Raw genomic sequence first — 25427 nt, forward strand, 5'->3', positions numbered from 1 at the left:
AGGGAGGAAACTCAGGTGGAAGGGGCTGCTCCCCAAATAGAGGTGCTCTACCATGTCCCTTTCTTGGGGAAGAGGCGCCCTGCCCACCCTTAGCTGCCAGCAGCCTTCCCAGGCCCTGCTTGCCAGCGCCCTGGGAACTGTCCAGCTCATAGTCTGCTGAACTGCAGGGGCAGCCGCCCCACCTGACAGCCTGTGGTCAGTGAGCTGGAGATGCATGAGAGGGAGAATGAGGTAGTGGGTGGAGGCCAGGCTGGGGAACTCAGAGGGGAGCCGCTGCCATTGCCATGTTTGACCTGTAAGCATTCCTGATAGTTAATTAAAAATAAGCCCAAGGGCCGAAGGAGGGCCACAGTGGGGTGGGAACTTCTTGCTACAGAGAGATGCCAGGTTTCAGACTAAAGAACTATAAAAGGGACAGGTTATTCAAGCATCTTTTGCTATAGACATAAACTTGGAGGCCCTGAAGGCCGCATGACAAAGTCATGGTCACACAGCGGGTTGAAAGTGTGGCCAGGAGCCAAACCTGGCCCTGACCATAGCCCACTCTCTACAGACAGTAGTCAGTATGTCTTCGCTCAGACACAGTTACCACCAGCTGCTGGTGTGTAGTCTTTCGGTCTCATCTCATTTTGGTAATGTTATTAAGTATTTCACATGTGCCAGCGCCTGTTCTTGTGGCTTCACATTTATCATCGAACCCCTCAAATCCTCTCAAAAATCCTGCGAAGCAGAAATGATCATCCCCACTTCCCAGATGAGGAAATAGAGGTACAGAGAGGTTAGGAGAGAACTGGGATGCAGCGCAGGCAGACCCTATTCCAGAGGCACCATCCTGACCACTATGTTATGTGATTTCTTCAAAAATCTTCACTTGAAGGGCAAGGGTGTGTCCCTGGGCTTTTATATTTGCAAAGAGTAAAAAAGACAGGAAAGAATTCAGGGAAGGGAAGCTGGTTGGAGGTCTCAAGTGTTCACCTGGAAAGTTTAGGTTTTATCCTAATAGTAAGAGGGTCTTTGATGTGGGGCAGGTGAAGTGTATTGGGAGTTTGGGGTTAGCAAATGCAAACTATTATGTGTAGACAGATAAATAAGGTCCTACTCTATAGCACAGGAAACTATATTCAATATCCTGTGATAAATCACAATTGAAAAGAATATTAAAAAAGAATGTATATATATTCATAACTAAGTCACTTTGCTGTGCAGCAGAAATTAACCCAACATTGTAAATCAACTGTATTTCCACTTTAAAAATTTTGATTTAAAAGGAGAGAGACTTCTTGAAAGATACAAAACCCATCCCAAATGGTGAACACAACAGCTCAGCAGACTCTGGGATCTTTGGGGCCAGTTTCTCTCAGCTGCCAGGTCTGTCGCTCTTCCCCATAACCCCCTCGCCACTGGAGTGGTGGGCTCTCAGTGTGGCTCCACCAGCTGTCCTCCAGGACAGTGCTCTCTTGTTAGCAGAGGTTTCAGGAAAGCAAAAGAGGCTCCTCTTTGCCTTCAGGTGGAATGGAAACTGGCCACAGATTAGCAAGATTCATGACTCTTCCCTCCATTTTTCTGTATGTTTGAAAATTTCCATAACAAAAAAGTTTTCTTAAAGTGTAATAAAAGGTGTCTTGTCCTCGGGAAAGTGCTGAGGACTGAACTCTAGTTTGGGTGTAGGAATGACTGTGTGATGGGCAACTGGGGATCAGACCCAGGAAGGGTCACTGAGGACACTTCCTGGTGCAAGGCCATTCAGTGCAGCCAGAAAATAAGTAAACAAATTGAAAAGATAGTCACTGATCTACACTTCAAAAGATAGTTGGCCCAGGCAGTCTTGCAGAAAAGATCTGCCAAACTTTCTTTTTCTTTGACTTGTAGGATCTTAGTTACCTGGGCAAGGATTGAAACCATGCCCCTGCATTGGAAGCACAGAGTCTTAACCATTGGACTGGGAGGGTTTTTTTTTTCCCCAAACTCTCAAGGAAAATGCAATCTCTTTATGAGAGAAACTATTTCAAAACTTAACAAAAATAAAGATCTGTCTTTCTTTTTTATAATCTTCACATGCATGTGTCTTTTAAAAATTTATTTTATTGAAGTATAGTCAATTTACAATGTGTTAATTTCTGCTGTACAGAAAAGTGATTAAATCCATTTGGTTTGTTATAGTATATTGAATATAGTTATAGTATATTGAATACAGTATATTGAATATAGTTAGGACCTTGTTGTCCATCCATTATATACATAGCAGTTTGCCCCTACTAATCCCAAACTCCCAGTCCATCCCTTCCCACACCCTGCTTCTCCTTGGCAACAAGTCTGTTCTCTACGTCTGTGAGTCTGTTTCTGTTCCATAGATACATTCATTCGTGTCACGTTTTAGATTCCGCATATAAGTGATACCATATGGTATTTGTCTTTTTCTCTCTGACTTACTTCACGTAGCATGATCATCTCCAGATCCGTCCATGTTGCCGCAAAAGGCATTATTTCATTCTTTTTATGGCTAAGTAGTATTCCATCGTGTGTATGTACCACATCTTTATCCATTCACTTTTCAGTGGGTACTTAGGCAGTTTCCACTGACATGCACATGTCTTAAATATTAGCACAGTGAATTTACTACTGAATTAAAAGGAAAAAATGCATTTTGATCTATAGCACTTTTCTCAAAAATGCAAGAAATGGGCAAGATTGATATAAAGAAAACTCTAAAACTTAAAAGACTTGAGTAAATGGAGACATTTTAATGTTCTGGGGCAGGGAGATGTCCTTCAGCAAACATATTGTTTCTTCCCAAGTCGATCTCTTAGTCTGTATATGGAATTCCAATCAAAGCACCAACAGGATTTTCAGGGACATTTGACTAGGTGGCTCCATTAAAGTTCATCTGAATTAGAAATGTATGAAGATAACAAAGTAAATTTGAGAAAGGGTAATAATCCATAGGCATAGGAATTATTGTTTATCAAGACATACTTTAAGGGTTTCTCCAGTGCCTCAGCAGTAAAGAATCAGCCTGCAATGCAAGAGATGCAGGAGAAGTGGGTTTGATCCCTGTGCCAGGAAGATCCCCTGGAAGACGGCATGGCAACCCAGTCCAGTGTTTTTGCCTGGAGAATCCCATGGACAGAGGAGCCTAGCAGCCTATGGTCCATGGGATGTCAGAGTCAGACACGACTGAACAACTCAGCACAAGCACGAAGACATACTTTAAAATTAAATAACTAGAAGACTGAAGTATTGGTACAAGAACAGTCAATGCATTTAATGAAACAGAATAAAGTACAGAAATAAGCCTGATTATTAAAATATTCATCCATCTAATAAATATTTCCTGAATGTGTCTATGTATCAGCACTGTTCTGTGTGCAGGTGATATAAGAAAAAGAATAAATTGGTAATACCCCTGCTTGCTTGAAAGCTATATTCTAGTGAAGGAGACAATGAACAAGAGAGTCCTTTTGTATCAATAATACGTCACAGGGCTACAGATGCCTCTCAGACCAGGATGGCAGCAGTGGAGGTGGTGAGTGGTCAGATTCTGGATATATTTTAGGGTATATATTAGGACTTGCTCTTTGATGCTGATGTGGGACATGCAGAGAGGAATCGAGAATGAGGCCAAGGTCATGGCCTGAGATGGGGCAGATCTGGAGGGAGCAGAAGGAAGGGACTACGTGAGTTGCCTCTGGTCCCTCAGGTGGAAACGCTCACCAGACATCCAATGGGCAGCTGGGTGTATGGGGGTAGAATCTGGTCAGAGTATTGGAGGGAGATATTTAATTTGGATGTCAATTGGCAAATAAATGGACTGAAGCCTGGAAACTGGATAAGATCACCCAGAGGGTGCAAACAGATCTGAGAAGGACAGAGCCCAGGCCTCCAGCAGAATCAGTCAAGAGGATGAGGGGTAATGGGTGAGGACCTTGGGAAGGAGCAGCGGGTGAAGTGGGAGCCTGGGGCCTGGGGGAGGAGGTGTCCTGGGAGAGGGGGAAGGATCCCAGGAGGCGGGCGTGGCCCATTCTGCAGGCATGGAGAGTCTAGACCACAGGATTCAGCGCACTGTTCGTGGTCTGAACTCAAGCACGCTCAGGGCAGCCCACAGCAACTGCAGGAGAGTGGGGGAGACGAAAACCACAGCAGGGGATTAGCTCACGCATCTTGCTTCATTTATTTTATTGACTAAAAAAGAGCTGAGAGCAAATACGGTTAAAATTGCATTTACTTATTCCCATTAAGTCCTGTACATATGAAACTTAAAGTTGTGAACTTTCAAAAGATGCAAATGTGCATTCCAGCAATGTGAGGCATGAGTGACATTGTAGCTTGCCCTCCATCTCCTGTTTGCTGACCGTCCTTCAGCTCTACCATCTCCCACTTCCTCTCGCTCCTCCAGTTAGTAACTCTTCTTGCCTGTTTACTCAATGCCAGCCCCTGTATGCCAGCTGTTGTACTGAGCTACTGTACTGTAAGATTTTAAAATGTTTTCTTTATTTTGTGTTTGTTTTGTATGTATTGTTTGTGTGAAAAGTATTATAACCCTGTTACAATATAGTGCTATATAGCCGATTGTGTTAGTTGGGTACCTAGGCTCACTTTGTTGGACTTAGGAACAAATTGGACTTTTGAACAAGCTCTCAGCAAGGAACTCATTTGTATGTAGGGGACTTACGGTATTTAATCTTGGGTATTAGTCATGAGGGTTTACTACTTCCTTTATTTTCCTATATGTAAAACAACATATAAAAAAAGAAGAAAAACCATTTGTAAGTAAATACTTGAAACATACCTGTTTGCTGGACACCTGAAAGTAATACAGCATTGCGAATCAACTATAGTCCAAAATAAAATTAAAAAAAATTTTTTAAGTGTTCTTAAAGGGGTAGAAAAGAATCATGAATTTTCTCTCCATGCTATTTATGGATATAATAGAATATTTTCCAAAAACTTCTACACAAAATATTTTTGGTATGATGCTCAGGAAACTGGTAAGTGGCTGTCACTGGTAGGCAGGCCTGCCTTATGAATTCTGCTTCCTTTAAAAATTATTTCAAATTATGCTTTATAATTAATTGCCTTGGTAAAATGACAAAAATGATCCAGGCTGGACTCATTATTATATGTTTATTTTTTTCTTCTGATTATAAAAGAAATTATAATTAAAATATTTCTGGATTTTGAGTCCCAAAAAGCCTGGTCCTGCCCAGCTGAGCCCATGGGGACCTCAGCCGTGAATGGTAGGCAGGAGTCTGAGCATCAGGGTGGGAAGGAGACTTCCTTTTCCTGTGATATCTTTGTTTTATTGAATTTTTAAAATCATGTACATTTATGTTTTTTTGAAAAGGAGGCAAAACCTACACAGGAATAAGTAAAAGACAAGTAAACTACTAGGAGATTGCAGGAGGATGGGCCACTGTGAACGGCCAGCAACCAGGAAAGGAGGCTCAGCCACACAGTCATCAGGGAGATGCAACTCACACAAGAAAACGGTAAAAATGAAGAGTCCTGTGCTATGGAGTGTTGCCAAAGGCGTGAGGCAATGGGCTCTCTCACAATGAGATGGGGGTGGTGATTGGCTTAGTCTTTCAGGAGAACAATTTCTCGGTGTTTATCCACACATAACATGTAAATACCTTTGACTGGCATGTTTATTCCAAGATATGGAGCATATAGAAATACTCTCAGGTACCAAAAAAGAAGGCATGACATGCATGTTCTTTCTCTCAAATAATGGAAAATTGGAAATAACCTTAATAGGGTCCTTTAATAGGGGAATTGATAAACTACATACTGTGAAAAAGTTTTAATAGTCCTTAAAGTGATAAGACAAATTGACATGCAGCAACACAGAATGTCTATTATATCACTGTACGACAAAAGCTCTTTACAGAATGAGCCTATCTGCAGGGCGCGCGTGTGTGTAAGCAGAAGCCATCTGGAGGATCCGCGCTCAGCTTTGGACATACTTGTCTCTGGAGCTGATGAAGGATGGGGTGAGGAAAGGGGGTTTTTAGTCTATACTCTGTGTGCTTTCATAGTGATCAATTTGATTACAAAAAGAACATGTTTACATAATACATAATTTTTAAACACATAAAATGTCGTAGCTCATTCAAATTTACAGTTAAATTAGTTAAAACATGAAGTCGACGCCAAGTGGGGCTGGAGACAGCTCTTGCTGATCTGGCCAAAGGGGCTGGGGGACTGGGAGAGGCCAGATTTAAGGGGGCCGGGGATAGCTTCTGTTTGAGACGATGGACCTTCAGGGTTTCAGAGCTAGGAAGGCTCCAGGGTGCTGGGCCTGCACACGCAGGCCACCTCCCCGGCTGGGAGTAAAAAGACTACCTACCACCCCTCCCAGGAGGGCAGCCTGCAGAAGGGGAGGGGAGCAGCAGAGTGCAGGGCCAGGCCGACCTGGGGCGCTTGCGTCCGGTGTCCAGGGAAAGGTCTGGCTTTCCCAGGATCACATGTGTTCTTGAGGCCTGATGGTGATTTGAGCAGTATCTGTGTCAGGATACATGTGTGGGGTGAGTGGGTAAGGGCAGGGCACCCAGCAACGCAAACCCAAATGGGCCAGAGGACAGAGGCGGAAGGTGGGAGGGGGAAGGTGGAAGTGAGCCCCGGGATAGGCGGTCCTGTAAGCCCCACCACTTCCCCAGTCCTGAAAGCAGCGATGTCCTGTCCTGATGCCCCAAGGGCACGATCTGTGTCTAGAGTCCCCCTTCACAGGACTCTGCCCCATGGAGGCAGCTGACACTTGCTTTCACACCACCAACCCCGGGAGCCCTTAGCCAAGGTGGCACCTGATCCTGGGGCCCCTCTTCAGCTGCCACTGGTCAGGAGCCGAGGCCAGGCAGCCAGGACACTCAGGCCTGAATCCCCTCCACTTACCAGCTGAGTCTCAGTTTCCTCATCTGTAACCTGGAGCTCATAGAAGCTACCAGGAAGGCTGGAAGGACTGGGAAGGTCCATTTAAGCAGAAAGACCTGGCTCCTAACACAGATGCAGGGGTTCTGCACAGGTGACCCTCTGACAGCATCCTTGTCCCTGCATCAGGTGACTGGTGGAGAGGAGCCCAAGCAGGTGTGGGTATGAACAGAGAACAGAGACCTCTGAGAATGACTCTGGTGTGTCCTCCTTGACAGAGCAGGCTTAGACTGGGGAGCAAGGACCTTGGGACCCTCCTCTGAGGCTCCTGATGTTGCCCATGTGGGAATGGGGCCAAGGTTACCCAGGAAGGTGAAATCACAAACCCGCAGGTCTTTCCGGCCCAGACTCCAGCTTCTGGCAACCTCAGCGGGTCAATTTTCTGGCTTCTGTTAAACTCTAACCTTGTACTGACTTAATAGTCTAATTGAGGCCGTGGGGCAGAGTCTAGGGTCCCACTGCCCCCTTCAAAGAGAAATTGAAAGAAGTTGCTGGAAAATGACTGTAGGACAAATGAGGACAAATACTTTTAACTAACTGGAAAGACTCTCACATAAACAGATAGCCCCAAACTGTGGATGGTGTTCTGGATGTTTCCATGCTGGATGAATGGCTGTGTGCTTTCCAGACACCTCCCCCAGGGCTCCCTTACATCTGAGGAGGTGGCGATCACAGGGTGATTGCCCCACTTGCATAGCTACGCCTGGCTTGGCAGGTGCCCGGTGCCCCCACCCCCGTCATAGATCTGACTCAATGTTCCTGCTCTTGGCTCCTCACTCCCTTCTTTCCTTCCTCACCTGAGGATCACAGCCTCATCCCAGGAAGCTGTCCTCATTGTGCTGCCAGCCTGGGGGCCTGAAACTCAAAGTCAACCGCTTAGGGTCCATCTCCCTCTCCCTGGCCACCAGCATTCCGGAGGGCCCTGTGCTGGGCTGCACACACTGCTTTCGGACCATCTCTGCATCTCCTCGGGGCTCCACTACCCCCTTTTCCTAAGGGACAAAAGAGGCTCAAGGGGTAGAGTCAGTTGAATAATCCTCCCCAAATATGTCCAAGTCCTATTCCTCAGTACCTGGCAGGGTGACCTTCTTTGAAAATCAGCCTTTGCAGTTTTAATAACATAAAGACATGCGTATGTATGAGGAGGGCATGGCAACCCACTCCAGTATTCTTGCCTGGAGAATCCCCATGGACAGAGAAGTCTGTAGGGCTAGAGTCCATGGGATCAAAAGAGTCAGACACAACTGAGCGATAAGCACACAGCACATGCATATGTATGGCTGAGTCCCTTTGCTGTTCACTTGAAATCACCACAACACTGTTAATTGGCTATATCCTGATACAAAATGCTTTGATATTTAAAAAAAATTAAAATTAAAAAACAAAAAGATCTTAAGATGAAATGACCCTGAATTTAGGGCAGGTCCTATGTTTAGGAGAGAGGAGGGGAGATTTGAGATGCAGACACAGAGAAGACACAGGCAGATGGAGGCCATATGATGACAGAGTTATACAGACCAGAGTTGAGGGTCAGGGCGTTGCCAGCAGCCCCTGTAACCTAAGAGAAAGGGACGGATTTTCCCTCTAAGCCTCCGGAAATAAGAACCCCTGCCAGAACCTTGACTTTGGACTCTGGCTTCCAGACCTGTGAGTATCAGAGTCTGTCATTTGAGGCCAGCTGGTTCTTGGTCCTTTGTAGAGGGCCTTAGGAAGCTCATGCAGAAAATTAGTGACCTGGTGGCCCAGGGTCATTCAGCTCAGAGGGTCAGGACATGGATAGAGGTCTCCTTGTGAGAGAGACCTGCCCTGGACACCTAGGCTTCATTTGAGGGCATTTATTCCAGATGGCTTCCCTAGTGGCTCAGACTGTAAAGGATCTGCCTGCAATGCAGAAAACCCGGGTTCAATCCCTCGGTTGGGAAGATCCCCTGGAGGAGGAACAGGCAACCCACTCCAGTATTCTTGCCTGGAAAATCCCATGGACAGAGGAGCCTGGAGGGCTACAGTCCATGGGGTTGCAAAGAATCGGACACAGCTGAGTGACTAACACTTCACACACATTCCAGAAGGATGTTTCGAGTGTGTGTGTGTGTGTGTGTGTGTGTGTAGGAAGAAGCCTGGTCTTTTCTACTCAGGGCTACAACAGCCACGAAGGGATGGGGCACTGCTAGGTGGGCTGGACTATCTTAAGGTCCTCCTCCCTCTGGGGGTCTGCTGGGTCTCATCACAGTCCAGAAGCCACCCCTCCTCAGCCTTGACCACAGCGTGGAGTTCCACAGAGGAGGCCCCTGCTTGGGGGCAGGGGGGTGGTAGCCCTCTCTAAGCTAGTGGGTGCCTCTGGAGGGCCTTGGCAGTGTGCCAGGTCTTTCCCCAAAAGCTGCTTCCATCAGTCTCATCAGAGCTGTCCCAGTCTGGATGGGGTGGTCAAGTCCGAGGCTGGGTACAAACCCCTGTCTGGGGGCCATGAGATCAGGTTGGCCAGGTAGGCAGCCTGCCCAGAGGTGTGAAGACCCAAAAGCTGTTTAAGCCTCTGGGGAATCCCTCCCTCCTGCGGTGACCTCTGGAGTCTTCTAGTAGCTTCCAGAGGGCAGGGCTGGGAGGCGCTCTCCATTCACATCCCTGGTGCCCTGTGCAGTGTCCCCTCATGGATAGATGAGAGCCAGGATGGAAGCTTGCCTGAGGCCCAGACAGAACGCATGTCAGAGACGCCAGACCAGCCTGGAAATTCAGGCTATGGTGGAGAGGATGCCGTGCTGACCTCCAACCACCCCTAGAACGTGAAACTAACAACTGCCCTTTTTTCCCACTAGGACACAGAGAAACACACCCCTCAGCCTCTGCACTGCCTGCCCCCAGCCTATGTCACTGACCCCGGGGCCATGTCCCCAAGCAGCATGGCCTTTGCATAGCCTGGGATGAGACCCCACCCCAATCCCCGCCACTCTGCCTGGCCAGGCTAAAGCCACACATCAGTTCTGAGCTCAGGTCAGCACCACCGCCCCCAACCTCCAACCACACATCCCTGTCACCTGTGTGTATGTCTCCTCATGGTCACCCCTCCAGGCTAGGGACTTGCAGGGCACGAGGGCTGTGGGTTTGCATCTCTCCCTCTCCCTGCAGGCAAATGTGGTATCCAGGACACAGTGAATGCTTCACACACTGTCCAGGGACCCCAGGGCATTGGCAGTGGAGGGCCCAGCCCTGGACCACCTCCTGTAAGATGAAATGAGTCATTTCTCAGCTCTGCATAATGGAGGCTGTGGTGGTGAGGATGGTCCAAGGGCATGCAGGAACACAAAATTACAGATGCTGTGGAGCATTGGATGAGAAAGATCTGCAGACTAGCGGAAAGGTCTTCTACAACTCAAGATATAAAGGAGGAACCACAGTGATGTGGGTAAGAGGGCAGAGAGGCAGGACAGTCACCCCCAGGTGGGTGACCCACAGATGGGAGCATAATTACAAAGGCAGAGCAAGGAGTCTGAGTCCCACAACTGGCTCCCCATCCCAGGGGCCCTGTGTCAGGAAGAAAAACCCCAAACATTTGGCTCTGAAAGCCAGTGGGGCTTCCTTTCAGAGGGCAGGGGAGAGCAGAGAGTCCACTCCTTTTTTTTTTATTTAATTGAAGTATAGTTGATTTGGGGGCTTTCCTGGTGCCTCAGACAGTAAAGAATCTGCCTGCAATGTAGGTTCGATCCCTGGTTGGGAAGATCCCCATGAGAAAGGAATAGCTACCCATTCCAGGATTCTTGCCTAGACAATTCCATGGACAGAGGAGCCTGGCGGACACAACTAAGCGACCAACACTTTCACTTCTCATAGTTGATTTACAATGTTGTGCCAATCTCCGCTACACAACAGAGTGACTCAGTTATATACATATATACATTCTTTTTGTATGCAGTAGGACCTTGCTGTTTATCTGTTTGAAATGGGATAGTTTGCATCTAATAACCCCAAACTCCCAGTCCGTCCCTCTGTCTCCCCATTCCCCCTTGGCAACTGCAAGTCTGCTCTCTATGTCTGTGGAGATGCCACTCTTACAGGGCACAGACAGAATCTCACACACTCCCGGGACCCAGGGCAGAAGCAATCATTTGAAAGAAGCCTGGGTCCCACCCACCTGCTGATGGAGAGCCTCCCAGAGAGGCAGGAGGTGACTGTCTCTCTCTGGGACATAGATGCTGGTGGAGCCATTCTGGGGAGCTCGTTCTACCACGAGGATGCTGGTGCTGGCAAATGCTTTGTGGAATCCTCCCTTTAGCCAATTAATGCCAGAATTCAGACCCACCCAACAGCAAGCTGGAACCAGCACTGGGGTATCTCAGACCAAGAAGCTAGCCAGTCAAGGATCCCGTGCCACCCACTAGCAGGCCTGCTGACTTGAGACCCCTGAGCTCACTGCCCTCGGACCCAGACCTCCACACCACCATGCTGGCACTACCCTGGAACCCCCAGGGCCCTGCAGCCAGCCTTCAGGACCCCGCCCCACCCACCAGTAAGTCTACATCACTCTGGGATCCCCAGGGTCCCAGTCAGAGACCCCAGGACCTAGCTTCCTCCACCAGTAAACCAACAGCAGCTCTGAGACCCCAGATCTTGTAGCCAGAGACCCCAGGACCTGCCTCTGCCAGCCAGCACACAACTTCCTGGACTGGTTTTCTCTTTTTGTCCCCAGGCAGGCCCCCTTCCCATCTGAGGCAGGAGATAGATGGGCCCCAGGGTGAGCAGCTGGAGTCTGGTGTGGACAGATCCTCCTAGATGAAAATAAGAGCAGGAGCAAGAGAGGAGCTGAGCCCTGCCCAGATAAAAGATGAGAGACCACGTATTCACCACTCTCTAGGTCGATTCCTTCCAGACTATACACGCTCAGAAAGTTTTCTTAAAGGTCCAAAAGGGAGGGCTCGCCACCCATTAGTAAGTGATGTTAACCAACCCATAGGCCTCTTTGCTAGAATCCATCTTGGCTAAGAGATGCACACACAGGGGAGAACCCTGAAATAAACCAAATATGGGCTCAGAACCAGGCAAAGCAAAACGATTGGCCAGAGGAAACCTGGAAGAAGTGCCCCATGAGTGATTCAAACCACCACAAGGGCGCAATTTTCTGAGTCCGCCCACGTGTGTCTATCCACATGTACTGTTATCCTCCTATTAAACACTTTACTTGTGGCACTGCTTTCATTTCTACAGAGGTGATGGGCCAGGGCCTTGTCACTGGCCACTGTCCTTGGTGGTCTAGTGGCTAGGATTCAGGGCTCTAACCTGCCGTGACCTGACTTTAATCTCTGGACAGGAAGCAAACCCGGCTTCAAGCCGCTGCAGGCCGAGGCCACCTGAGATCACACCTTCTCCCTGGCCCTTTGCTCTGGGCAGCAGAGCAGGCTGACTGTCAGGGGCCTCCAGTCACTCTTCCCGTGCCCTTGGCTTCCAGGCAGATTTGCCTATGGAGGTGCCCATGGGACTATGTGGGGCAATGATAGAGAGAGATGGATGTTGACTCCCCTGGCTCCTCCCTGCCAGCCCAGGTCTGGACAGAGGCTGGGGTCCTATGTGGCCATGGCTCCTGTTGGTGGTCCTGGCATCTCTGGCCCTTGTTGGCATCTTAGCCCTGCCCTCAGTCCCATCAGAGCCTGTCTGCAAGTTAATCCTTGGAAGGTCCTGTGTTTCAGCCAGCCCCTAGCTGACCCACCTCCACACTTCTGGATAATATCTGTCCAGACTTGGTCTGATTTCATGCCTCTTCTTGACCCCAGCCTGGCTGAATCTCCTAGGACCAAACCTGTTACCATTTCTGCTGGAGACACCAAAGGGTAGCTGTTTAAGAGGTTAATCCTACCTGTACCAGTTGCTGCAGCAGAAAAAATCAACAGATCTGAATTTGAATACTGTGTGACTTTGGGCAAATCACTTAACCTCTCTGTAAAATGAGGATACTAGCACAACCTTCTTGGACTGTTGCGAGGATTAAATGGATGAGCAGCATGCCGGGCACATGGCAGATTATGGTGGCAGAACTCTGGGGAGTTTGGAATCCCACTGACCCTCACGACCTCATCCCATTCCCCTCTTCCCCATGGGGAAAGGCAGACACTGTGGTCCTCATCTCACAGAGAAATGAGTCCAGAGCATGTTCATACAACAGTGAAGACCTGAATCAAGGGTTAGAACTCAGGTCTCTCAACACTCAGGCCAGGGACTCTTTAGATATAGCACAAGGCTACTTCCAGAGCCTTTAAAATGTTTTGGATATTTATGGGTAAAAAGACAGGCTATCTTGAGTTGACTTTAAAATAGTCCAACAGAAACCAAAAGAACTGGGGGGAAACAGAATAGATAAAACAGACTGTTGGTGAATGTCGTAGCTGATGGCAGATACTGGGCTCCTCGTGTGATTTTTTCCCAACTTTAGGTACATTTGAAGTTTTCTGTAATAAAACATGGACATGATTTTGAGCCTTCTTTTTTTTTTTTTTGGCCATGCCACACAGCATGTGGGACCTTAGTTCCCTGACCAGGGATCAAACCTGAGTCCCTTGCATTGGAAGCATGGAGTTTTAACCACTAAACCACCAGGGAAGTTCCAATGAATTATCTTTAATGACTGATGAAAACATTCATGATAAAATAATCAGTGAGACAGCAACATGTAAAACTGTGTAAGCATTGCAATCCCAACTGTGTGTGTGTGTCTGTGTATATCTACCCACACATGTGTGAAAGTGTCAAGAATGAACACACCATTAATTTAACATGTTTGTCTCTGCATGATAGACTCATTATTTTTCTTATCCATGTTTTCCACGGTTTCTAAAATGAGCATGTATTATTGTATAATCAGAAAAACAGTCGATATGAAAATGCTTAACATATAATTTTGCTAAACCAAGTGGCTGGGACAGGAGATACTGGGGGCATTGAGCCAGTTGAGGGCAGAGAGGCTGGGGGGTCCCCACGGCTGCTTGGCCCCAGCCCTGGGAGAGGAGGGGCAGCTGGACAGACACCTCCGGGTCTTTGTTACCTTGCCAGTGACTGGGTGCCAGTCCCAGAAGGCCCAGCCCTGCTTCATGCTGCTTGCCCTGGTCCTAACCAGCTGTGTTGGCCCTGCCTCAAGGGCCAGGTGCTGGGGAGGTGAGCCAGATGTCAGAGCCACAGCCACATCTGGGGAGGGTGGCTGAGAGGCACGTCGCCTAACTCTCTGGGTCGGGATCTGGTTTCATCACCTGACCCCAGCGCAGAGGGCTCCAGGGCCAGAGGTGTGGCACCACACCCCTGTCCTCGCTGCACAAGGCAGACGCAGTGACCACATCCTCACTGAGGACCTACCAAGTGCCACGTCCGGCACACAACCTGTGGAAGCAGCAATTGCAGGCCCACTCTGCAGATGAGGGAGCCGAGGCTCAGAGCTGCACTCACCCTGTAAGAATCCTCCAGTGCTTCCCCCTTGCCCTCAGGGTGGAACAGAGCCCCTGCCTCTGGGTCCTGCCACTACCGGCCCCACACTGTTTGTCACTGCAGTATTCACAGCCTCTCCACCCACTGGGCACACACACGTCCCAGGCCTATGCTTGGGATTTCCCCTCATTATGTTAGCTGTCCTCTTATTCCCACATCATCTTGTCTCTGTGGCAATGCCACCTCTTCCAGGAAGCGCCCCCCTCCCCACGCCGATAGGCTCAGACTACTTGGGCAACTCCCAGCAAATCAGTATTCCTCTTTGCACAGCCCTAGTTGTGCTGTATTGCCAAGCATATTTTCACATCCCTTGCCCCTACTGCCCCTGACCATGGACTCCCTGAGGTCAGGGAAGGGGTCAGGGCCATCACACAGAATCCTTCCTCCAGGAGGAAGCAGCCCCATGCGACCACGGGGTGAAGCTTGGGGTCCTGGGTCAGAATGCAACCTGCGCAACTGTACCGCATCCCCGGCCTGGTCTTACTCGGCTGTAAGTGGGCCTGGCACAGAGGCTTGTGTGAAGGAACAAGCGAACGAGTGTGAGTGTGAGTGAGAGAGTTGTCCAGGGTCTTCCAGTGGTAACGGCACAGCCAGGGCTCCATCCATGGCTCAAGGGACTCCAGATCTCATGTTTGCCATGCACTCTGGAGATGCAAGGAGCTTGTGGCACCTCCAGATACTGAGCCAAGGCTGGTCTAGAGGCCTGAGCCCTGCCGGGACCTGACCAGGGTGGTCTCTGGGCCTCCCAGAGGATGAGGTGCTGCTGAATGAGGGGTCACACAAGCTGGCCAAGGCTGATGACCTCGTGGCAGTGAGGGTTGGGCCCAGTCAGGCTTGTGAAGCCCAGGCCTGGTCCCCGAGGGCACGTGCCAGTTGAGAATGTAAGACCACCCTATTCTTCGGAGGAGTCTTGGACCTCAGCAAGGGGCCCCCCCCTCTCCCAGAAAGGTTGCCCCATGGAGGACACAAAACAGAGAAAAAGCCCAACACAAATCTACTGGTGACCATTCAGGGTGCGAATCGATTGGATGCCAGGGTGTAACACAGTAAGAACATTGCTTGCCCTTGGGCTGTGCACAGGCTTCGAGGATGTGCAGGGAGTGTCTTCCCCTTCCCAGCGGTGGGGGCTGACTCTAGACTCAGACAGTAAGGTGTCCATTCTCCCCACAGAACGTGCAGAGACTCTGAATGGGCAGAGCAGGAAGTAGGGGTGCAGGGGATGGACCCAGAGTGGTGGCCAGCACTTACTCTGCAGAAATCAGGCTCACTCGAGGGCCGTGCTTAGAGGCAGGGATGTAATAGAAAGAAAGAGACGGCTTTGGGGGCCAGACAGAGCCAGGATCAAATCCTGCTAGACCACTTCAGGGCTGGGTGACATTTACAGTTCACCCAGCTTGTGTGGGTTTGTGAAAAGAGAGTGATGGTTAGATCCACTGGGAGAAATTACTGCAGGCATGCATCTCAGACACACCCCACGAAGAAGACAGGCCACAAAGAGCACAGACTAACTGATGATTCCATTCATACTCAGTTCTAGAAAGCACAAACCAAGCTACAGGGAGAGAAAGCTGATCTCTAGGGGATGGGGCCTCGGAAGGAAGAGATTACAAACAGCAAAAGGTCACAAGCAAACGATGGCAGATGATGGACATGTTCCTAACCCCGAATGTGATAATAGCCCCATGAATGTGTTCATAACTTACAATCTAAATTGTACAATTTATATCTGTGCAGTCTGTTGTATGTAAATCACACCTCAATAAAGCTGTTTAAAAAAAGAATCCAACCCAACCTCAAAATTTTTAAAAAATCTCAGCGGCTTCCTCCTGGGAGCAAGTCACAGGGTTGAAGTGACTTTTGAAGATGACTCATTTCTGTCTGGGTTAGTTCCCTGCCATTTTTACATTATCAGGACAATTCTTCCCCGACTCATTTGTTGAATACACATCTATAGAATTCTAACACAGCTCCTGGTCATTAGGCCAGGTTGGATCTCTGAAGGTGACCACGCAAGTGGTGTTCTGCTTTTCTGGAAAGGAGCCCAGGGCAGTCCTTAACTTGGACTGTGCTGTGCTGTGCTGTGCTTAGTCGTGTTGGACTCTTTGTGACCCTATGGACTGTAGCCCACCAGGCTCCGCTATCCATGGGGATTCTCCAGGCAGGAATACTGGAACAGGTGGCCATTCCCTCCTCCAGGGGATCTTCCCAACCCAGGGATCAAACCCAGGTCTCCCACATTGCAGGCAGATTCTTTACCATCTGAGCCACCAGGGAAGCCCCTGGTGGGCTTGGCCTGGGGGCCCGGAAACCAAAGTGAGGTTGCCCACTTCGTTCTGTTTGGAGTCCTCATCTGGTGGTCCTTGCTGGTCAGCAGGAGGAAGGGCATGTTTCGGAGCCCCCTCTCCAAGCTCCCTGCTGATGAAATTGGGCCTTTTAATATCTCATGCACCTGTGAGCAAGCATACTTCTCAGATTTAATTTTTTAATGTAATCTATTTTATTGAAGTATGGTGTTAGTTTCAGGTGTCCAGCAAAGTGATTCAGTTATTCTTTTTCAGATACTTTTCCCTTTTAGGTTATTACAATATACCGAATACAGTTCCCTGTGCTAACAGTAGGTCTTTGTTGGCTGTCTATCCCTTATCAGATTAAAATGACTGTTTTTCTTCTTAGCTGTAATTCATTCTTGTCAGTTACTCCTGTTCTGACTTGTTATTGCAAGAAGTTTGAAACCAAAATGTCCAGTAATCTGGATTTTGCTGAAAGAATTAGACTGAGTTTATATCAGCATGTAGGATATTGTGTGTGTGTGTGTGTGTGCGCGTGTGCACATGCATGCATATTGGTGTGCACACTCACAGGCCACAAGCTGTGAACAATCATTCCTCAGCTGTAGCTGTCCCTCATGACTTTCTTGCTAGTTGGTATTTTCCATTCTTAGAAATGACTCTGAACCACTACAGTATAAAGAGAAAAATCAAGAATGAAACCAGTACTGAAAGAAGCATATAGAACCATATCTGTCCACCCCTCCTCTCTTACCTGACCTGAGACCGTCGCCTGCACCCACATGGTCTCCAGGCTGGCTCCTTCCCCTCTTTTCTGATCTTGAGTGACCTTAGCAAATTTCAAATCTGAGTATGGCTTTCTTCTGCTTGCACACTCTCCACTGGCTCCTCTGACGGCAGAACAAAGTCTATGTGCCTACTTATCAAATATTAAATAAGGTTTCTGTGTCCAACATATATAAAGAATGCTTATAATTTAGTAGTAAAAAGACAACCCAAACAAAAATAGGCAAAACATTTGAGTGGATATTTCTCTAAAGAATATATAAAAATGGCCAGTAAGAACATGACAAATTGCTCCATGGCATTCGCCATCAGGGAAATGCAAATCAAAATGATAGCGAGATAACACTTCACATATACTTCAGTTCAGTTCAGTCACTCAGTCGTGTCCGACTCTTTGCGACCCCATGAATCGCAGCACGCCAGGCCTCCCTGTCCATCACCAACTCCCGGAGTTCACTCAGACTCACATCCATCGAGTCAGTGATGCCATCCAGCCATCTCATCCTCTGTCGTCCCCTTCTCCTCCTGCCCCCAATCCCTCCCAGCATCAAAGTCTTTTCCAATGAGTCAACTCTTCACATGAGGTGGCCAAAGTATTGGAGTTTCAGCTTTAGCATCATTCCTTCCAAAGAAACCCCAGGGCTGATCTCCTTCAGAATGGACTGGTTGGATCTCCTTGCAGTCCAAGGGACTCTCAAGAGTCTTCTCCAACACCACAGTGCAAAAGCATCAATTCTTCTGTGCTCAGCTTTCTTCACAGTCCAACTCTCACATCCATACATGACCACAGGAAAGACCATAGCCTTGACTAGACGGAACTTTGTTGGCAAAGTAATATCTCTGCTTTTGAATATGCTATCTAGGTTGGTCATAACTTTCCTTCCAAGGAGTAAGCGTCTTTTAATTTCATGGCTGCAGACACCATCTGCAGTGATTTTGGAGCCCCCCAAAATAAAGTCAGCCACTGTTTCCACTGTTTCCCCATCTATTTCCCATGAAGTCATGGGACCGGATGCCATGATCTTCGTTTTCTGAATGTTGAGCTTTAAGCCAACTTTTTCACTCTCCACTTTCACTTTCATCACGAGGCTTTTTAGTTCCTCTTCACTTTCTGCCATAAGGGTGGTGTCATCTGCGTATCTGAGGTTATTGATATAGCTCCCGGCAATCTTGATTCCAGCTTGTGCTTCTTCCAGCCCAGCGTTTCTCATGATGTACTCTGCATATAAGCTAAATCAGCAGGGTGACAATATACAGCCTTAACGTACTCCTTTTCCTATTTGGAACCAGTCTGTTGTTCCATGTCCAGTTCTAACTGTTTCTTCCTGACCTGCATACAGATTTCTCAAGAGGCAGGTCAGACTACCTCCCAATATTTATACTAAATTATATTTATTATACAACCTTCCCAATATAAAAATATGTTGTAAAAATTAATAAATTAAAAAACCCAAAGAATACCATCAAGTATAGAAAGTCAGGGCCTGAGGATTAGTAGAAAGGACACAGAAGTCAGTGGAACTCAACACAGGGCAGGGAATAAGTCCATACCCCTCCATGAGCAAGGCCATACCCACATGGGTCCTCAGCACCCAGTGGACCGGTGAGTGATGGTGCTGGGTCAGTCAGCTACTCATATTAAAAAATAACTACATTCCAACCTCCCACCATTCACAAAATTCAATCAGATGTACAAATGAGATAAATAAGGAAAATGAAGCTTCTAAACCCATAGAGGAAAACACTGGAGCATGTGTTTGTGTTCTTGTAGGAGGGAAGGCTTTGGTCAAGAAAGTAGAGCAAGCAAAACTCACAAAGAAAAGACGGACACATTGCACTGAATCAGAATGGAAATCTCTGCATGAAAGGGATCAGGAGGTACAAATTTCCTAAAATAAGACTAATACATGGATACACTCTACAAACCACATGGTGACTATAGTTAAAACACTGTGTCCAATATTTGAAAGTATCTAGGAGAATGGATCTTAAAAATTCTTATCACAAGGAAAAAACTGTAACTCTGTGTGGTGATACATGTTAACTGGTCTTAATTTTTTTCATTGAATTATAGTTGATTTACACTGTTGTGTTAATTTCAGGTGTTCAGCAAAGTGAATCTGATATATATACTTTTCCAGATTCTTTTCCCCTATGGGTTGTCACAAAAGATTGAGTTAACTGGACTTATTGTGGCTATCATTGTGCAGTATTTACAAATATTGATCCATCATGTTATAAACCTGAAGTTAATATAATGTTGTCTCAATTATACCTCAAGAAAATATTGAAATTTTTATGTGCCAAAAAATCTCCTTAACCAAAGTTTAATAACTATGTGAAAAAATAAAAAAGACTAGGAGGAAATAGTTTATATATATAAATATCTACATATATTGTATATTTACAATAATATATTTATATAAATAATTATCTATTTATATATAAATGAATGTGTTATATAATATATATTTAAATACATATCCAGAACATGTGAAGAACTCCTACAAATCAACAACAGTAATAGAAGACCAAGAACCCAATAGAAATGGAAAAAGAATGTGAATATCAGTTAGCAAAATATAAAATCCACAGGGTCAATAAACATTTGACAAAAAAACTGGCCTCACTAACAATCAGGGAAATCTAAGTGAATACCACAAGGCAATACTGTTTCTCTTGCATGAGCTGGGCAGAAATTAGAAAGTTTGAGCACCTCAGAATGGAGAGGATATGAAAGTAGATATTCTCATGCCTGCTGTGGGTTGTATAAACAGATGTAACCATGTCAAAAGGCAATTTGACAACAGGAATTTCAAATTTTAAATCTTGTATACTGTGACCTGATTATTCCATTTCTTGGTGTGTACCCATAAGAAAACTTGTACACACATGCAAAGAGGCATATACAAACTTGGTTACTACAGCCTTCTTTAAAAGAGCAAAAACAAGAGACACAACCTAAATGCCACAGATGGGGACAGGCCTAGTAAACTGTGATATCACCATGCAATGAAATCACACGCCACATTACAAATAATGAGGTTGTTCCTCTGACTTGACCAGAACAGGGCTCCAAAACAAACTATTGTCAGATAAAAAAGCAAGTCTCAGAGTCATGCCTTCATTATCGCACCATGTGTGAAAACACACCATGACCACAACTATCCTGCAACATGCTTTCGCAGAGCCTTGTATGTGTCAGTGCAGGGGTTGCCCCCAAGGAGGAGAGTGGAATTAGGCCTGGCCGTCAGCGAGGACAGAGGTGATTTTCTTCATACTGATTCTATTTTTTCAAGTAGAATATATTTGTGCAATTTTAAAATATGACAACATTGCAAGTCAATTACATTTCAATTAAAAAATAGATTAAAAAAAAGAAAGATATGTAAAGATTTAGCCCAGAAAAGTTAAGATCAAATTATATTATGGAAGAAGTTCAGGAATCTCAAGTTATTATAGATTTTTTTTTAATGCTACACATTTATTAAAAATGTCAAAAGTTTAAAAAGACTAAACATATTGTCAAGGAGATGGAAGAACTGGAAGCCTCAAACTCTTCTGGTAGAAACACAAAAGGAAACAACCATTTTAGATCACAGTATGTTCTGATATGCTCAGTCGCTCAGTCGTGTCTGACTCTTTGTGACCCCGTGGACTGTAGCCTGCCAGGCTCCTCTGTCCATGGAATTTTCCAGGCAAGGATACTGGAGTGGATTACCATTTCCTTCTCCATATTTTTTTTTTTTTAATAGACATCTGGGTCAGTATAGTGACTTGAAACTAGGAAAAAATTTTAAAAATATGAATTAGACACAGGGGACTATATTCTGTCAAGGCAGTCTGAGTACAGGTTGGAAAAGAATTTTCAGACAGAGTATTTTAGAGGAGAGAATTTATTGAGAACAAAGGGCTGAAGTAGTGAGGGGCCCTGCCAAGACATGGGGCTGTCTTCACAGATCAGGGAGAGCTGATGCCTTTCCAGAGTTAGTAGCCAATTTTTATACTCTCAAGACAAAAAAAAAAAAAAAAAAAAAATCCCTGCTTCAAGGGCAGCATTAGATGATTGGTTAGGGCAATATAGGGTGAGTACAAGGGTAGGCATTTTTACCTAATATGGGATCAGGAAACTGACCGGTAAGGATCAGGGGGGCTTTTGGCAATGGTTATGATGGGGCTCAGTCAGTTCCAGAGGCAACCTTGGTGCTGGGCTCCATTGTCTGTGGCCTTGGTATGAGACTGTGGCCTTGGTATGAGACTCCACGTATTCAATATCCTGTGATAAACCAATATAGGAGAAATAGATATATACATGTGTATATATATGTATATAAAACTGCATGACTTTGCTGTATAGCAGAAATTAATACATTGTTGGAAGAAGCACAGGCTGGAATCAAGATTGCCTGGAGAAATATCAATAACCTCAGATATGCAGATGATACCACCCTTATGGCAGAAAGTGAAGAGGAACTAAAAAGCCTCGTGATGAAAGTGAAAGAGGAGAGTGAAAAAGTTGGCTTAAAGCTCAACATTCAGAAAACGAAGATCATGGCATCTGGTCCCATCACTTCATGGGAAATAGATGGGGAAACAGTGGAAACAGTGGCTGACTTTATTTTTGGGGGCTCCAAAATCACTGCAGATGGTGATTGCATCCATGAAATTAAAAGACGCTTACTCCTTGGAAGGAAAGATATGATCAACCTAGATAGCATATTAAAAAGCAGAGATATTACTTTGCCAACAAAGGTCTGTTTAGTCAAGGCTACGGTTTTTCCAGTGGTCATGTATGGATGTGAGAGCTGGACTGTGAAGAAAGCTGAGTGCCAAAGAATTGATGCTTTTGAACTGTGGTGTTGGAGAAGACTCTTGAGAGTCCCTTGGACTTCAAGGAGATCCAACCAGTCCATCCTAAAGGAGACCAATCCTGGGTGTTCATTGGAAGGACTGATGCTGAAGCTGAAACTCCAATACTTTGGCCACCTCATGCGAAGAGTTGACTCATTTGTAAAGACCCTGATGCTGGGAGGGATTGGGGGCAGGAGGAGAAAGGGACGACAGAGGATAAGATGGCTGGACGGCATCACCGACTCAATGGACATGGGTTTGAGTGAACTCCAGGAGTTGGTGATGGACAGGGAGGCCTGGCGTTCTGCAGTTCATGGGGTCACAAAGAGTCAGACACAACTGAGCAACTGAACTGAACTGAACTGAACTGAAACCAACTATACTTCAATAAAATTAATTAAAACATTTTTAAGTTAGAAAAAATAAATCAAAACCAGGAAAATATAAATAATGATATGAAGTCAGAGCTGTGGGAGAAAAAATGGAAACATCAAAATCCAGATGCCAATGATATATGACTCTGAGAGATTATGAAGAAGAACGAAGCCTGGTGTGCCGTAGCCCATCAGGTCACAAAGAGTCGGACGTTACTGAGTGACTGAACAGCAAATGATCTATGAAATTGCCATAGTTGAAGTTCATATTTACTTCTGAGCTTCCTGGCAACCCAGGGTAAAGTGCAGATACGACATAACCAACCTCTGATTGTCAGAAAGCAGAAACCTGGTTAGAAATTTTCTCATGTGGTAGATTTTAGCTTTCTAACCACTATGGAGAGCCACAAGTTCAACCTCTTGGTAACTTCAGGGCCATGCAGGGGATTCAGCACCCACTGGCATGCCCTGAATGTCTGTTAAGGGTTGTGACTACCCTGGTAAGTGTGGGATGCTTACCAGAGTGGAGCAAAGCTATGATTGGTCCTGCAGGATGAAGCAGAACTCCAAAATTCCATGACCTGCTATTGGTTAAGGCTTGGTTTACATCACTAGGATCCTGACCCCAGAGACATAACTGTGACCTGTGGTCCAAACAGAATGCCAAGGTCAAGGCTGGGTAAGCCATTCTGTAGTTTGTATCTCCTTCCAGTTGTCCCTTACCATCAGGGGTAACTTACAGAAATCCTACGGAAGCTGTTTATACAGGGTTTGGGATCATGTTTGCGTCCTCAATTCAGTGGTACAAAGCTCAGAGTAGTGAAGCAATTTCCCGCCATGTCACAGGTGGCTGGCCCCAGAATGAAGGGTATAAGCCCAGTATCCTGGCTCTTTCTACTGCCCAATCCACCCTGCATGCCAGATTCAACTGTAAACTGAGAATGTGATATGTCAGAAAAATCAGAATAAATCCTATGACCAAGAGTGTGCTTTCTGTTTTTTTTTTCTCCCTTGGCCATGCTGCACGACATGCAGGATCTTAGTTCCCCAACTAGGGATCAAACCTGTGCCCCTGAGTGTAGAAGCTGAGTGGAGAAGCACTCAGTCTTAACCATTGGACCGCCAGGAAAGTCCTGAGAGTGTGTTTTCCTTCACGCTCAACACTTGGCAGGCAAAACACTTGTTCCAGGTTGAGAAATTCAGATTGAGTGGAATTGACTTTTGGAAATGACCAATAGTATCCAAAGCCTGGTCTGGGAGATGACATGGATAATCAATCATAGCTTGCTATTTATTTTTACCCTGCTCTTTTTGAAATGGATTTCAGTTGATATTTTAAAAGTGTGAAACAAGAAAATAAAAATAAATGACAAAAGGAGAAAACGAAAATTTAAACTGAAACAAAGTCAGTTTGCTTACACCATAGTGCTAGAAGAGGGGCATAAACGTGATCTTGAGCTTCCTTGTGGCCAAAGCAAAGAGTGAAAACGGTCAGCTTCAAGGTGCTCATGTTATATAAGTTATAAACAAGTTGACTGTCAGATGCACAGGCTTTCCTGAGTATAGAGATCTGAAACCAATGTCTTTTGTGGTTCCCAATAAACCTGATCTCTTGGGACGAGGGAACAGTGTCCTGACCACATCCCTGAGGGGACAGTGTCTTGACCACATCCCTACAACAGTGAGTTTCTGTGCACGCATGCTAAGATGCTTCAGTCATATCTGACTCTTTGCGACCCTATGGACTATAGCTAGCCAGGCTCCTCTGTCCACGGGATTCTCCAGGTGTGAACACTAGAGTGGTTTGAAATGCCCTCCTCCGGGGCATTTTCTCAACCCAGGGATTGAACCTGAGTCTCTTACATCCATCCCCTGCATTGGCAGGAGGGTCCTTTACCATTAGCACCTCCTGTAGTTCCTTTTTAAAACAGCATCTTCAGAACTTCCCTGGTGGCCCAGTGGCTATGACTCTGCGCTTCCAGTGCAAGGGGCTTGGGTTCACTCGCTAGTTGGGTAAGTAAGATCCCAAATGCTACAATTAAGAGTTCTAAGGCCACAACTGAAAGATCCTGCTTGCCTCAACTGAGACCCGGGGCAGTCAAATAAATAAATATCAAAAAATAAAATAAAGCAACATCTTCAAAGCACTCAGTTGGCATGGCACCAAAAAGTAATTTAGTAAACTCACCAGTCCAGGGTGGGGTCAGTCTGGACAATACTAGTTTGTCACAAATAAGTTGTGATGATATAGATGGATGCAGAAATTAATTCCCAGAGAAGACCCGGGCAGAAGCTGACCGTAAATGTGACAGAGGCCACAGGAGGCGGCAGTGTTTTCCTGCTCCCGGAGGAGAAAAAGGCGGGGCAGTGTACATTTGGAGAAGAAGGTGCTATTGTGTCTCTTTTAAAAAGAAAACAAGTTTCTTAGTTGATGAGGCTGTGTCTTGTGTCTAGACAAGTGTTCGTCAGGGCACTATCCTTGATGAACTCCAGGCCGTGTTGACCAGACAGCTGACATGCTGAAAACCTCCTGTGAGTGAGTCATGAACCCCAGCATGGCAACTCTGTGGTTTGGGCAAGTTACATCGTCACTTTGTACCTGAGTCTCCTCCTCTGCCATGCAGGTCGGCCGAGAAACCTGGAAATAGAGCAGGGGACATGCTGGTCCCATGTGGGCTCTGGAAAGATGCTAAGTCTTTCTGTCATGAAAGAAGGCGAGACAGCAATGTGGCTCTGCTGGAGGACTTTG

General features: G+C 46.3%; 1 pseudogene; it reads left to right on the top strand.

Moving 5' to 3' along the window:
• Positions 1–19010: 19010 nt before the first annotated feature.
• Positions 19011–25427, top strand: part of LOC100335292 (ubiquitin-conjugating enzyme E2 N-like) — a 37574-nt pseudogene continuing 31157 nt past the window's right edge.

Source organism: Bos taurus, chromosome 2 (genome assembly GCF_002263795.3).
Source record: "Bos taurus isolate L1 Dominette 01449 registration number 42190680 breed Hereford chromosome 2, ARS-UCD2.0, whole genome shotgun sequence".
Taxonomy (NCBI): domain Eukaryota; kingdom Metazoa; phylum Chordata; class Mammalia; order Artiodactyla; family Bovidae; genus Bos; species Bos taurus.